Source organism: Balaenoptera borealis, assembly GCF_965194805.1.
Source record: "Balaenoptera borealis genome assembly, chromosome: 14".
NCBI lineage: Eukaryota > Metazoa > Chordata > Mammalia > Artiodactyla > Balaenopteridae > Balaenoptera > Balaenoptera borealis.
In genome coordinates, this window is record NC_138875.1 from 72,552,478 (window position 1) to 72,564,863 (window position 12,386).

The 12,386-nt window shown below is 45.8% G+C and overlaps 1 protein-coding gene across 4 annotated transcripts in view; it reads right to left on the reverse strand.

The window, feature by feature from the left end:
- The window catches only part of SART3 (spliceosome associated factor 3, U4/U6 recycling protein), a 90,660-nt gene that overhangs the window by 30,536 nt on the left and 47,738 nt on the right, over positions 1–12,386 (reverse strand). Inside the window, exons 20-21 of one of the 4 annotated variants that reach the window (XR_014234126.1) lie at positions 6,815–6,963; positions 6,324–6,478 (exon numbers count right to left, since the gene is read on the reverse strand). The exons of the other annotated variants lie outside the window; for them this stretch is intronic. The gene's annotated coding sequence lies outside the window, so the exon portion shown is untranslated. Of the gene's footprint in view, positions 1–6,323; positions 6,479–6,814; positions 6,964–12,386 lie in introns of those variants that run through there. 4 annotated transcript variants of the gene reach the window in all.

The window sequence follows — 12,386 nt, forward strand, 5'->3', positions numbered from 1 at the left end:
GTGGAACTTCTGCCACCCAGGCCAACAAGCCTCACAAGAATACAAGCCTGGGGCCGCAGCTCATCTGGTTACTTCAAGAGAAGCTGGAACTAGGCATTTTTAAGTGAAATCCTATTTTCAAATTAGCCACTATTTTTAAAACTTTTAAGCATAATCCGGGCCCCCCAAAAAATATAGCCATGAGGCAGACCCAATTGTTAGGTCTGGGTGTACCAGCTCTGATTTCAAACATTGTATTTTGGGGATCTTAAGCTCAATCTTGAGCTTATTGATTTTGCTTCACCGTGAGTGAAAGGTCAGATATTTTCCAAGGAGATGAAGGCAGGAACAGTGTGTGTCTTGTTTCCCACTCAGTTCCACAACTCTGAACAGGGCCTGGGATGTAATACTGGTCGGGAGGAGGACGGCGGGTGGGGGGAGAAATTAACACGGAGCATCTGCTACACATTATGCAAGCATTTTACATACGTGCTATGGACCGAATTGTGTCTACCCCACCCCCCATCAAAAAAATTCATACTTTGAAGCCCTGTGACTGTATTTGGAGATGGGGCTTTTAAGGAGGTGATTAAGTTAAATGAGGTCATAGGATGGGGCCCTGATCTGATAGGAGATTGGTGTCCTTATAAGAAGAGGGAAAGACACCAAATCCACCTCTCTCTCCCTCTGTCTCAATCTCTCTCCTTTACCTCCCTCCCTCCCTTCCCCTCTCTCCCCCTTCTCCTGCCCTCCCCCCATGCTCTCTGCCCCCCTCCCCCGCCCCATGTGCACAGAGGAAAGAGAACAGAGCTAGAAGACGCCATCTGAAAACCAAGGAGAGCACTGTCACCAGAAACCAACCCTGTCAGCACCTTGATCTTGGATTTCCAGCGTCCAGAACTGTGAGAAAATGTATTTCTGTTGTTTAAGCACCGCCCCTGCCCGCTGCTCTGCCCCAGTCTCTGTATTTTGTCATGGCAGCCCCAGAAAGCTAATACAATACATAATCCCATTTGATTTAAAATATAGAACAAAGGCATGAAATAGATAAATCCTCAACACAGAGAAAGGAAAACACCTGACATGTGTGTCATGTTTTACAATTTACAAAGCCCTGGGGCAAGGGGTGGGGGGGGGACAAGTAGTTGCCTCCATTTCTCAGATGAGAAGACTGGGGCTCAGAGAGGCTCAGAGACTTGCCCGAGGTCACACAGTGACAAGAGAACACCGAGTCAGTCCAGAATTTTTTGATGTCCAGCCTTTCCAGTACATCCCGTCATCTCCTACCTTAAACCTGCTCTGTACCAGCCTATGTTGGTGCTCTGCTTAGATCCAGTCGGATCCCTTTTTACCTTCACGTTCGCTTCCACCGGCCAGTCCCTGGGACTCTTCTTTGGAGCACCGCCCTCGGCTGCTGGAGTTTCTCTCCTGGCACCTGCAGGGGCCAGAACTGCCCAAGTGTTTCTCCCAGGCAGCCCTGAACTGATGACTGCCAGGTGCATGTGTATGGAAGCCCAGCCCTCTTCCTAGGCATCGGGTGGCTCTAGGATGTGACTCACACGCCAGGGCTCCCCTGCGGGATCAGGCTAAGGCTTCCCTCCACGGGACTTTGCTGAAGTTGTGCCTTGTTTGTCATCCTCCCTTTCCCTGCCCTGCCTTCCTCACTCCCCTGGGACACATAAATCCTTGTCTCCAGGTCTTCTGGAAAAACCAACCCAAGACCAAGTCCCCTTGGCTTTATTGCCATTTGGGTGAAAGACCTGGGCTTTTGCCCCAGTTTGGTTTGTTTTGTATATAGATTCATTTGTATTATTTTTAGATTGCACATATAGGTGATATCATATAGTGTTTGTCCTTCTCTGTCTGACTTGTTGCACTAAGCCGAATATTCTCTAGGTCTATCCATGTTGCTGCAAATGGCATTATTTCATTCTTTTTTATGGCTGAATAATATTCCATTGTATATATATATACCACATCTTCTTAAGCCAATTGTCTGTTGATGAGCACTTGGGTTACTTCCATGTATCTTTTCAAATTAGAGTTTTAATTTTTTTCTGGATATATATCTAGGAGTGGAATTGCTGGATCATATGGTAGTTCTATTTTTAGTTTTTTAAGGAACCTCCATACTGTTCTCCATAGTGGCTGCACCAATTTACATTCCCACCAACAGTGTACGAGGGTTCCCTTTTCTCCACATCCTCTCCAACGTATATTATTTCTTTGGAAAAAGATCTATTTAGGTCTTCTGCCCATTTTTTGATTGCGTTGTTTGGGGTTTTTTGATATTGAACTGTTTGTATATTTTAGAAATTAACCCCTTCTCGGTTGCATTATTTGCAAATATTTTCTCCCATTCTGTAGGTTTTTTTCATTTTGTTGATGGTTTCTTTTGCTGTGCAAGAGCCTTTAAGTTTGATTAGGTTACATTTATTTTTGCTTTTATTTCTTTTGCCTTGGGAGACTGATCTAAGAAAATATTGCTACGATTTATGTCAAAGAATGTTTTGCCTCTGTTCTTTTCTAGTTTTATGGTGTCATCTTAGATTTAGGTCTTTAAACCATTTTGAGTTTATTTTTGTGTATGGTGTGAGGGAATGTTCTAATTTCATTGTTTTACATGTAGCTGTCCAGCTTTCCCAACACCACTTGTTGAAGAGACTGTCTTTTCTCCATTGCATATTCTTGCCTCCTTTGTTGAAGATAGGTGTGTGGGTTTATTTCTCGGCTCTCTGTTTGTTTCCATTGATCTATGTGTGTGATTTTGTGCCAGTACCATGCTGTTTTAATTACTGTAGCTTTGTAGTATAGTTTGAAGCCCAAAAGGGTTACACCTCCAGCCTTGTTCTTTTGTCTCAGGATTACTTTGGCAATTCTGGGTCTTTTGTGGTTCCATATAAAGAGAGGACTTTTTAAGCATGATATAAAATCCAGATATACAAAGAAAAACCTGACATATATGACCACATCAAAATTTAAACCTCTGTGTAGCAAAAATAAATAAATAAGTAAATGAAACAGTGCAAAATAATAAACAGAAAAAGTATCTGCAACATGCATGACAAAAAGAGCATTTAAAAAAAAAAAGGGGGCTTCCCTGGTGGCGCAGTGGTTGAGAATCTGCCTGCTAATGCAGGGGACACGGGTTCGAGCCCTGGTCTGGGAAGATCCCACATGCCGCGGAGCAACTGGGCCCGTGAGCCACAACTGCTGAGCCTGCGCATCTGGAGCCTGTGCCCCGCAACGGGAGGGGCCGTGATAGTGAGAGGCCCGCGCACCGCGATGAAGAAGTGGCCCCTGCTTGCCGCAACTAGAGAAAGCCCTAACACGAAACGAAGACTCAACACAGCTAAAAATAAATAAATAATCGGCTGTTTAAAAAAAAAAAAGAAGTCCTTCAATCCATATGAAAAATTGCAGAAACCTAACCCCCCAAAATTGAGGAAAGGGCATACAACTGCAATTTCAGAAGTATACAAATGGCTTCTAAACTAATAATCAAAGATCCATAAGTTAAAACAGTGAAGTGCTAGCTTCCCCTTGTTCACTTGTCAAAAATTCTAAAGGTTAATAATATTCAACATCAGGGAAGCTACGGAGTGCAAATTGCTTAGCAGCTTTGAAGGACAACTTGGTGACAGTGATTAAACTGGTAAATGGGCAAACCCTTCAACCCAGGCATTACACCACAGAAAATTTATTCCCCAGAACTATTTTCACAACCAAAGACTCTTAGGTACAAGGATGTCCACTGCAGCACTGTTCATTAGAGTTGTGATGGTTACTTTTTTAATATAAATTTATTTATTTATTTATTTTTGGCTGCGTTGGGTCCTCGTTGCTGCGTGCGGGCTTTCTCTAGTTGCGGAGAGCGGGGGCTACTCTTCGTTGCGGTGCGCGGGCTTCTCATTGTGGTGGCTTCTCTTGTTGCAGAGCACGGACTCTAGGCATGCAGGCTTCAGTAGATGTGGCTCGCAGGCTCTAGAACGCAGGCACACGGGCTTAGTTGCTCCGCAGTGTGTGGGATCTTCCCGGACCAGGGCTCGAACCCATGTCCCCTGCCTTGGCAGGCAGATTCTTAACCACTGTGCCACCAGGGAAGCCCTGATGGTTAATTTTATGTGTCAAATTGGCCACGGGGTGCCCGGATTAAACATTATTTCTGGGTGTGTCTGTGAGGGTGTTTCCAGGTGACATGAGCTTTGGGATCGGTGGAGCTTTGGGGTCGGTAGAGCAGACTGCCCTCCCTGGTGTGGGTGGGCATCATCCAATCAGTTGAGAGACAAAAGGCAGAGAAAGGGGGACTTGCCCCTTTTTTCCTGCCTTGCTGAGGGAGCTGGGACATCTCATCTCCTCCTGCCTCGGGCTGGGATTTATACCATAGGCTCCCCTGGTTCTAAGGCTGGATTACACGACCAGCTTGCCTGGGTCTCCAGCTTACAGCTGGCAGATTGTGGGACTTCTCATCCTTCATAACTGGGTGAGCCAATTCTTCATAATAGATAGATTATAGATAGATGAGATAGATGATTGATAGAAAGTTAGATGATTGATAGATAGAAAGATAGACAAATGACAGATAGATGATAGGAAGAAAGGAAGGAAGGAAGAAAAAAAGGTAGGTAGACAGACAGATAGATGATTTACAGATAACATAGATATGAAAGAGAGACAGCTCTCCTACTCGTTCTGGTTGGTTCTATTTCTCTGGAGAACCCTAATGCAATAGTGAAAACTGGAAACAATTTCACCAAAAGCAGTGTCTTTTGCGCATGTAGTTGATTTAGGAACATGATCTCAGGGAGCAGGAGTGAGGAGCAATGCAGTGAATGGGGAAGGAGGAAATCGACACAGGATGCATTATCAAGCTGGCCGCTCCCACCTGTGATGAGGGGCTCACCCCCCCCCCCAACTCTACCTAACAAGCTCTTTTCCCTGCTCTCTACCTGGCTCACTCTTTCCTTTTCCTCCTTTAAGGACCAGCATAAATGTCCCCTCGTCCTAGAAGCCCACCCCTCCCCCTGTCATCTGACATAAAGCCCATCACCGCATTGTATTCTCTCTCATAGCACCTGGTTTGTAGTAATCACAGGACACCCTCTGAGTTTACTTATTACTGTCTGTTAGTCTCGCTAGGACAGATCCACACCCTGTTCACCACCATATACACAGCCCTGGACTGGTACATATTAGACACCGAAGATCTGTCAAATGAATAAATAGATCAGTGAGGTCATAGTTCAGAGGTCATCAGTGGTGGGTTTTCAGCCCCACCCTGGAGGCTGCCTTGGGCGGGTTCCCTAGAAGCAGGTCCTAAGATAAGAATTTGTGCAAAAGTGACTTGCTAAGAATTTGTGTAAAGGTGATATATTAGGGAATGTTCCCATGACAAACCAGTAGGCAAAGTCACATGGAAGGTAGCCTTCACTCAATCCCCCAGGGAGCTCTGGGGACATTGCAGATCACATCTTAGAGTTGACCAGGTCAGAGGCGAGGGAGCTGAAGTATTTATCCCCCCTCCCACACATCTCTGTCACTGATTAAGGGCTGCGCACAGGGTAGGGAACATAAATTCGAGGAAAACGGATTCTGGCAGTCTGAGGGCAGTGTGCTGGCAAAGAGACACAGGTGCTGGTTGTTGGAGAGAGAGCACTGGAAGGCAGTGTGCCTAAAAACAGTAAAGGGATCCAGGGACGCTAGCAGGGCACTGATTATGATTGCTGCAGAGGCATTAGGAAACGGGCGGAGTGTTTTGGGGTTGGCAGTGATCGGGAGGTTGCTGTTAGCATATGACACCCAAGGACCAGGGATGCTAAAGACTGTCCAATACCCCACCCAGCCCCACACGATGAAATATCGTCCCACCCCAAATGTCACCCCCGTAATGAACATTTATCTACTTCCAATCTCTCATGTGACAGATGAAGAAATTGAGGCCCAGAGAGGGAAAGTGACTTGCCCAAGGCAACACAGCTAAAAAAGACACAAACCTGGTGGCCAGAATGCTGGTCGCTTCACAGTAGCCCTTGAGTCTTAATTCCTCCTGAAACCTAAAAGAGAACATTCTAAGCCCCAAGTGCAGAACCCCTTCTGGAATTCTAGAGGGGGCAGCCAATCCCATGTCCTGCCTGAGGGAAGTGAGGAGAAATCAGACTTGAAGACCTTGGAAGCTAGTGCCCAAAGCAGATGTACAAACACAGATAAGGGAGACAGAGTTTTCACCAGACAAATTCACACCCTGCTCAGTTTAGACATTAAAACGAACTAACTTAATTTCATGCCATATGCAAATCCTTACCAGCTGTCGGCTCTGTAATCACAGGAGACTTAATGTAATAACTAAACAAGAACAAAAACGCAGCAAATACAGGCTCTGGGCAAGTCCGTTGACAGCGGGTTTTATGTTCCTGGAAACTAAGCAAGTACAGAGCATTTATGGCGGACATCTGGAAGTAGCTATGTGGCCAAATGCCTGCCATCTCCTTCACAGAAGTGCCTGCAACGATAATAAATAATGGCTAAGGACTGATCTGGCCGTTGTGTACCCTGAGCCCTCATGGACCGTGAACTTTTCCATCTAGATGCCACGGCTTCTTTCCCATTGTCAAGGTTCAGCTCAGTCCAGCCATCTGACCAAGTACTCAGAAGGAGCCAAAAGATGTCTCAGGCTCAATGGGTTTGAGACCCACCCCCTCCCTCCCACCCCGGAACCAAAGGGGCAGGAAGATGGCTGCTGGGTGGGACAGGGCGGGTGGTCTTCCAACCTGAGGACCCCAGTTCCTCTGACTGTCCAAGCTAATAATCATAATAGCCAACATTATCAAATGCTCACCGTGGGCCAAAAGCCAAGCACGCCTTCTATGCATTATCTCAGTGTTTCCTGAAGTGTGGAGGATGATTTAAAGTCATTGGTTCATTTATTCATTCAACGAACATTTGTTAAGCACCTATTATGTGCCAGGCACTGTGCTGGAGCTCTATCTGCAAGTGAAATACACAAAAAATTTTGGCCTTGTTTAAGAAGTTTAATTTCTGGTGGGACAAACACTTTTTAAATACAGTTACAACGTGTGTTAGGAAAAAACACTTTGCACCCGTGATGTCACCAACATCATTGCCTTAGGATGAAGCTCTGTGTTTAAAAGTTGATTTAAAGAAAAATGTTAAGTAAATAATAAAACAGGTGATTCACAGGTGGGCTAAAAGCATGATGGGGTTTCTTTTCCCATACAATCCTGATATAGGTTTTATTGTTAGTCCCACTTTACAGCTAGAGAAACTGAGGTTCAGGCAGGTGGAGTAATTCGCCTGAGGTCACATAGCTGGGACATGGTGGAGTCCACATTTGAACCCAGGTCAGTCTTCAGAGCCAGTGTTTTAACCTCCAGGCTGAGCCAAGGCGATCCATCAGGTGGCCCGTGTCACTCTAACGCTCAGCTCCCTGCTGCCAGCTACCCAAAATCCCTTCGCACATGGCTTATATCTCATGAAGGAACAGGAAGGGCCAGGGTTGGGGGCCTCAGAAGAATCTGCTCCCTTCCATCCAGCTCCAACCCCGGGGGCTAGTTTGGCAGCTGCATCTCCAGGCAATGAATTGTTCTTAAAGAGAATGGAGACACCTTTGTTGGAGAAACTATGGAGAACCTTAAGGAAGCAAAGAATAAAAACTCTGAAAGAAGCCAGTCACAAAAGACCACATATCGTGCAATTCCGTTTCTAGGAAATGTCCAGAATAGAGAAATTTATACAGACAGAAAATAGATCACCAGGGGCTGAGGGAGGATGGTGTGGGGAAATGGGAGTGACTGATAAAAGGGATGGGGTTTCTTTGATGGGGGGGCGATAAAAACTTCTAAAATTGATTGTGAGGATGGTTTTACAACCCTAAATATACTAAAAACTATGGAATTGTATACCTTTAAATGGGTGAATTGTCTGCTCTGCGAATTATATCTCAGAAAAGCTTTTTTTTTTTTTTTTTTAAGTTGCTTTGGCTCTAAACTTATACATCCACTTCCTCCAAAACCCTCCACCATCTGCCTGATTAGGGCTGCACTTATTTCACAATAATTTTTAAAGAACATTTCCTCAGTACCTGAATGAGACCCTTTGATGTCCCTCCAAAGCCCTCCTAGGAATTCTTATCTATTTGAAGGAGAGGACTGCATTATTAAAAGCTTGGCTTTCTTGCCTACCAAGGCACCCATATCAATTTCCATGTTTCCACGTTACTATGGCAACAGGAAGTTTTCAGGAGAGCTTTAGGGGTGTGTCCAGAGGGACGCTGATCTGCACCCAGGCGGTCTGCAGCCTTCTACCCAGCATCCCCCAGGTGCTGGCTGCCTTGCTGACAGATGCTGCAGGAAGGACAGCCTGGAATCAGGTGAAGTAGGGAAATCTGAGGATGCAGGCAGTGGCACCTCAGCGTCCACACTCCATGCTGGCCTAGTGGCCACCCTGAGTCACCATCACCATCACCATGCGGGAAGAGGAGAGGGTGTTGGTCACATCTTTTAGAAGCTGTGATCTAAAGCAGCATCTTGACTACCAGAGCCGGTCTCCATGTCAACACGACCATATTTTTAGGCAGGAGTAGGCAGCAACTCTGGCCAGTGAGAGTAACATGGCCAGAAAGCTTTCATTCAACAACAGCTGGGGGAAAGGCAGTTGGTAACTGGGAGCCCACTGTTCTTACAGGTGGAGAAGGTCACACCTGCAGAAGCCCAGGGGACCTGAAGTCCAGGCTGTCGGGCTGTTGGGCAGACCTCTTGGGACTGAGTAGGGGCAGGGGCAGTGGGATTAGGGTAGGCAGCCTCCAAGATGACCCCCAGTGATCTTCACCTCTTGGTGAACCTTAGGTAGTCCCCTCCCACATTGCACCAAGCTTGGTCTGTGTTGTGACCCAGAGAGCTAGACAGAAGTGACAGTGTGTGACTTCCGGAGCTAGGTCATAAAAGACATCATGTTCTTCAACCCCAAACTTTGGGAGCACATGGCCACCATATTGTGAGGAGGCCCAAGCAGCCCTGTGGAGCAACATACACGGAGAGGAACTAGAGCCCCTGGCCACCGGCCAGCACCAACTTCCCAGCCCCATGAGTGAGCCACCTTGGAAATAGATTCTCACCCCAGCTAAGGCTTCAGTTGACTGCAGACCCAGAGTGGACATTGTGACTGCAATCTCAAGAGACACCCTGAGTCAGAACTATCCAGCAGAGCTGCTCCCAGATTCTTGATACACAAACTATGTAAAAAACAATAAATGTTCATCATTGTCTTAAGCTGCTAAGTTTGGGGGTTATTTGTTACACAGCAATGGATAACATACAGAATGGATCCAGCTGCCCCTAGGATAGCCAGAAATTGAGAAGAAAAGATGGCTTTTTAAGATATTTCCCTCCTTGCTCCTCATTCCCTTTCCAAAAGTACTTTTACATAAGAAAGTGATGTACTGGGACTTCCCTGGTCATCCAGTGGTAAAGAATCCGCCTTCCATCGCAGGGGACACGGGTTCCATCCCTGGTCAGGGAACTAAGATCCCACACGCCCCTAGGCAACCAAGCCCGCACACCATAACTACTGAGCTCGCGCGCCTCAAATAGCCTGCGTGCCACACACTACAGAGCCCACTCGCCCTGGAACTTGCACACCACAACTACAGAGCCCACGTGCCCTGGAGCCTGCGTGCCGCAACTAGAGAAGAGAAAAACCACAACTAGAGAGAAGCCCATGCACCACAATGAAAGATCCCGCATGCCTCAATGAAGATCCCACGTGCCATAACTAAGATCTGACGCAGCCAAAAAAAAAAAAAGTGATCTACTGGTGGATAAGGAATCTAGAGTTTTGGATTTGTGTCCTGGCTCAGTCCTTCCCCTCTATCAGCCTCAGTTTGCCCACCCATAAAATTGAGGAGCTAAAGTGTAACCTGTCAGCTCTGAAATTGTAGGGTCTCAAAGTGGTTAAAATCTGAGTTCTGAGTCAGGAGGACTGGTTGTGAACCTTGGCATTGCCACATGATTGCTGTGTGACTTCAGGCTAATTCCCTAACTTCTCTGAGCCTCAGTTTCACCTTCTATAAAGTGGGTTTAAGGATATCTACTTCATGGCATCTGTTACAAAAATCCAATAAAATAATACATATAAACTACTTAGCACACGGTAAGTGCTTAATGAATGGTAGTTATCACTACCAATAATGAGATAGTGTGACAGCTACAATTATTTCCACTTATAGTTAAGATTCAGAGAGTTTGAGTGGTTGCTTCTGGGTGGGGGTGGGGGCAGCAGGGTACAGGGATTGATAGACCTGAGGGAACTTTGGGGGTTCCAGTACCCTTCTGTATCTCCTAAGGAGTTTGCATTACACAAGCATGACATTTGTCAAAATCATCAGTGGTAGACCTAAGATTTGTACATTTTATTGTATTTTTTTGTAAGTAAACAAATACTGAGCTCTAGATAATAATTAAAATGCTGAAGTATTAGGGGAATTTTGGAGGACTTTATTGGCCTGGAGCAGCCCAAGGTAGGGGGTATATTTTTAAAAGTTCCCCAGGTGGGGACTTCCCTGGTGGCGCAGTGGTTAAGAATCCGCCTGCCAATGCAGGGGACACGGGTTCGAGCCCTGGTCCGGGAAGATCCCACATGCCGCGGAGCAACTAAGCCCGTGCGCCACAACTACTGAGCCTGTGCTCTAGAGCCTGTGAGCCACAACTACTGAAGCCCGTACACCTAGAGCCCATGCTCCGCAGTAAGAGAAGCCACCGCACCGCAACAATGAGTAGCCCCCACTCGCCGCAATCAGAGAAAGCCCGCGCGCAGCAACGAAGACCCAACGCAGCCAAAAATAAAAATAAAAAATAAATAAATTTATTAAAAGAAAAAAGTTCCCCAGGAGATGCTTTGAGAAACTCTGCACGAGAGAAGCTTCCACACATGTGCCCCAAAAATCATACAAGAATTTCACTACAGTGCTGTTTGTAATAGAGAAAGATTAGACACAATCCAAATGCCCATCAACAGGTAAATGGGAAATTGCTATATATTATTTAGGAATATATACATATGAATAAAAGCAAGAGGCCACGCATGGGTATAATAAGCTTTAAATTCAAGCTAGTGGTTACCTCTGGGAGGGGAAAGGATGTGTGATGGGGGAGGGGATGCCATGGGGCTTGCAGGGTGCATTGCTAATATGGTATCTCTTAAACTGGGTGGCAGGCACACAGGTACTCGTTGTATTATCCATGCCTTCTGGGTGTCTGAAATATTTCTTAATTTAAAAATAGATGTGCAGAGAAAAATGTCTTGCATATTTGTGCATGGGGTTTTTTTGTTCTTGTTTTTTTGGGCCAGGCTGCGCAGCCTGTGTGAGTGATCTCAGTTCTCCAGCCAGGGATTGAAGCCACACCACAGCAGTGAAAGCCCGGAATCCTAACCACTAGGCCACCAGAGGACTCCCTGTGTGTGGGTAATTTTTTTCTTGTTGTTTATTTGTGCCTTCTATTACATCTATAATAATCCCATCTTGCTTTTCAGAAATAAAGTCATTGGTTAGTTAATAAGAAAACCAGTTAGGTTTAATTTTTTGAAAGTAAGATATATGGCTTCCCCAAATGACTCGCTTTGAGAACAACACTTCTTTGCATGTCTGAGATCCATTCGATGCTGAAAATCAATTCAACACCGAATGACACGAGAAACATCCTAAATCCAGAGCATGAGCCATCAGCCCAGGGACACCTTCACGTGGTCTCCCAACCCCTGTCTCTCGGGGGGATGCCTCAGAAACTGGACCTGACCTTATACTGAGTATGTATAAGAAGAATTGATCAGTAGTCAGGGAGGAGGGCTACTGTGGCCTCTTCTTTGACAGCAGCATTAGGTTAGAAGAAGGGGAAAAAAATCCAGGCAAAGAAATAAGAGGAACCTGCAAGCGAGGAGAGAGAACCAGTGTAGGTGTATTTTCTTTTAAATGAAGGTGAGTCATTTGGAATTCGACTCTGCCAAGAGGAAGCACTTGACTGCTATTTCTTAAAGACGCATAAGGGGTTTTGTTTTGTTTTGTTTTGCATAATGGACACATTTCCCAGGCGGCCACTTTCCAGGTTCTTTGTCAAGTGTCAAGGTAAGCTTTTAGAAAACTCCTCCGTGGACCACGGGGAGGCAATTTCCACCCAATACAGAATGCTTAGGATGGAGAAAGCCCACTTTTCAATATTGCTTCAGGGACCATATTTTGTGCACAGCTGAATGTAGACAAAATAGAGAAAGAAAATTGAGTGGATCTCCCGAGAGGGGGATTGAATGGAGGAAGTGATGACAGGTGAAGTACTGCCCCCTGATGTCCACAGACAGTAGTGCAGCCATTTGCTGAGATGCTCTTTTGTGGTGTTTCTTCC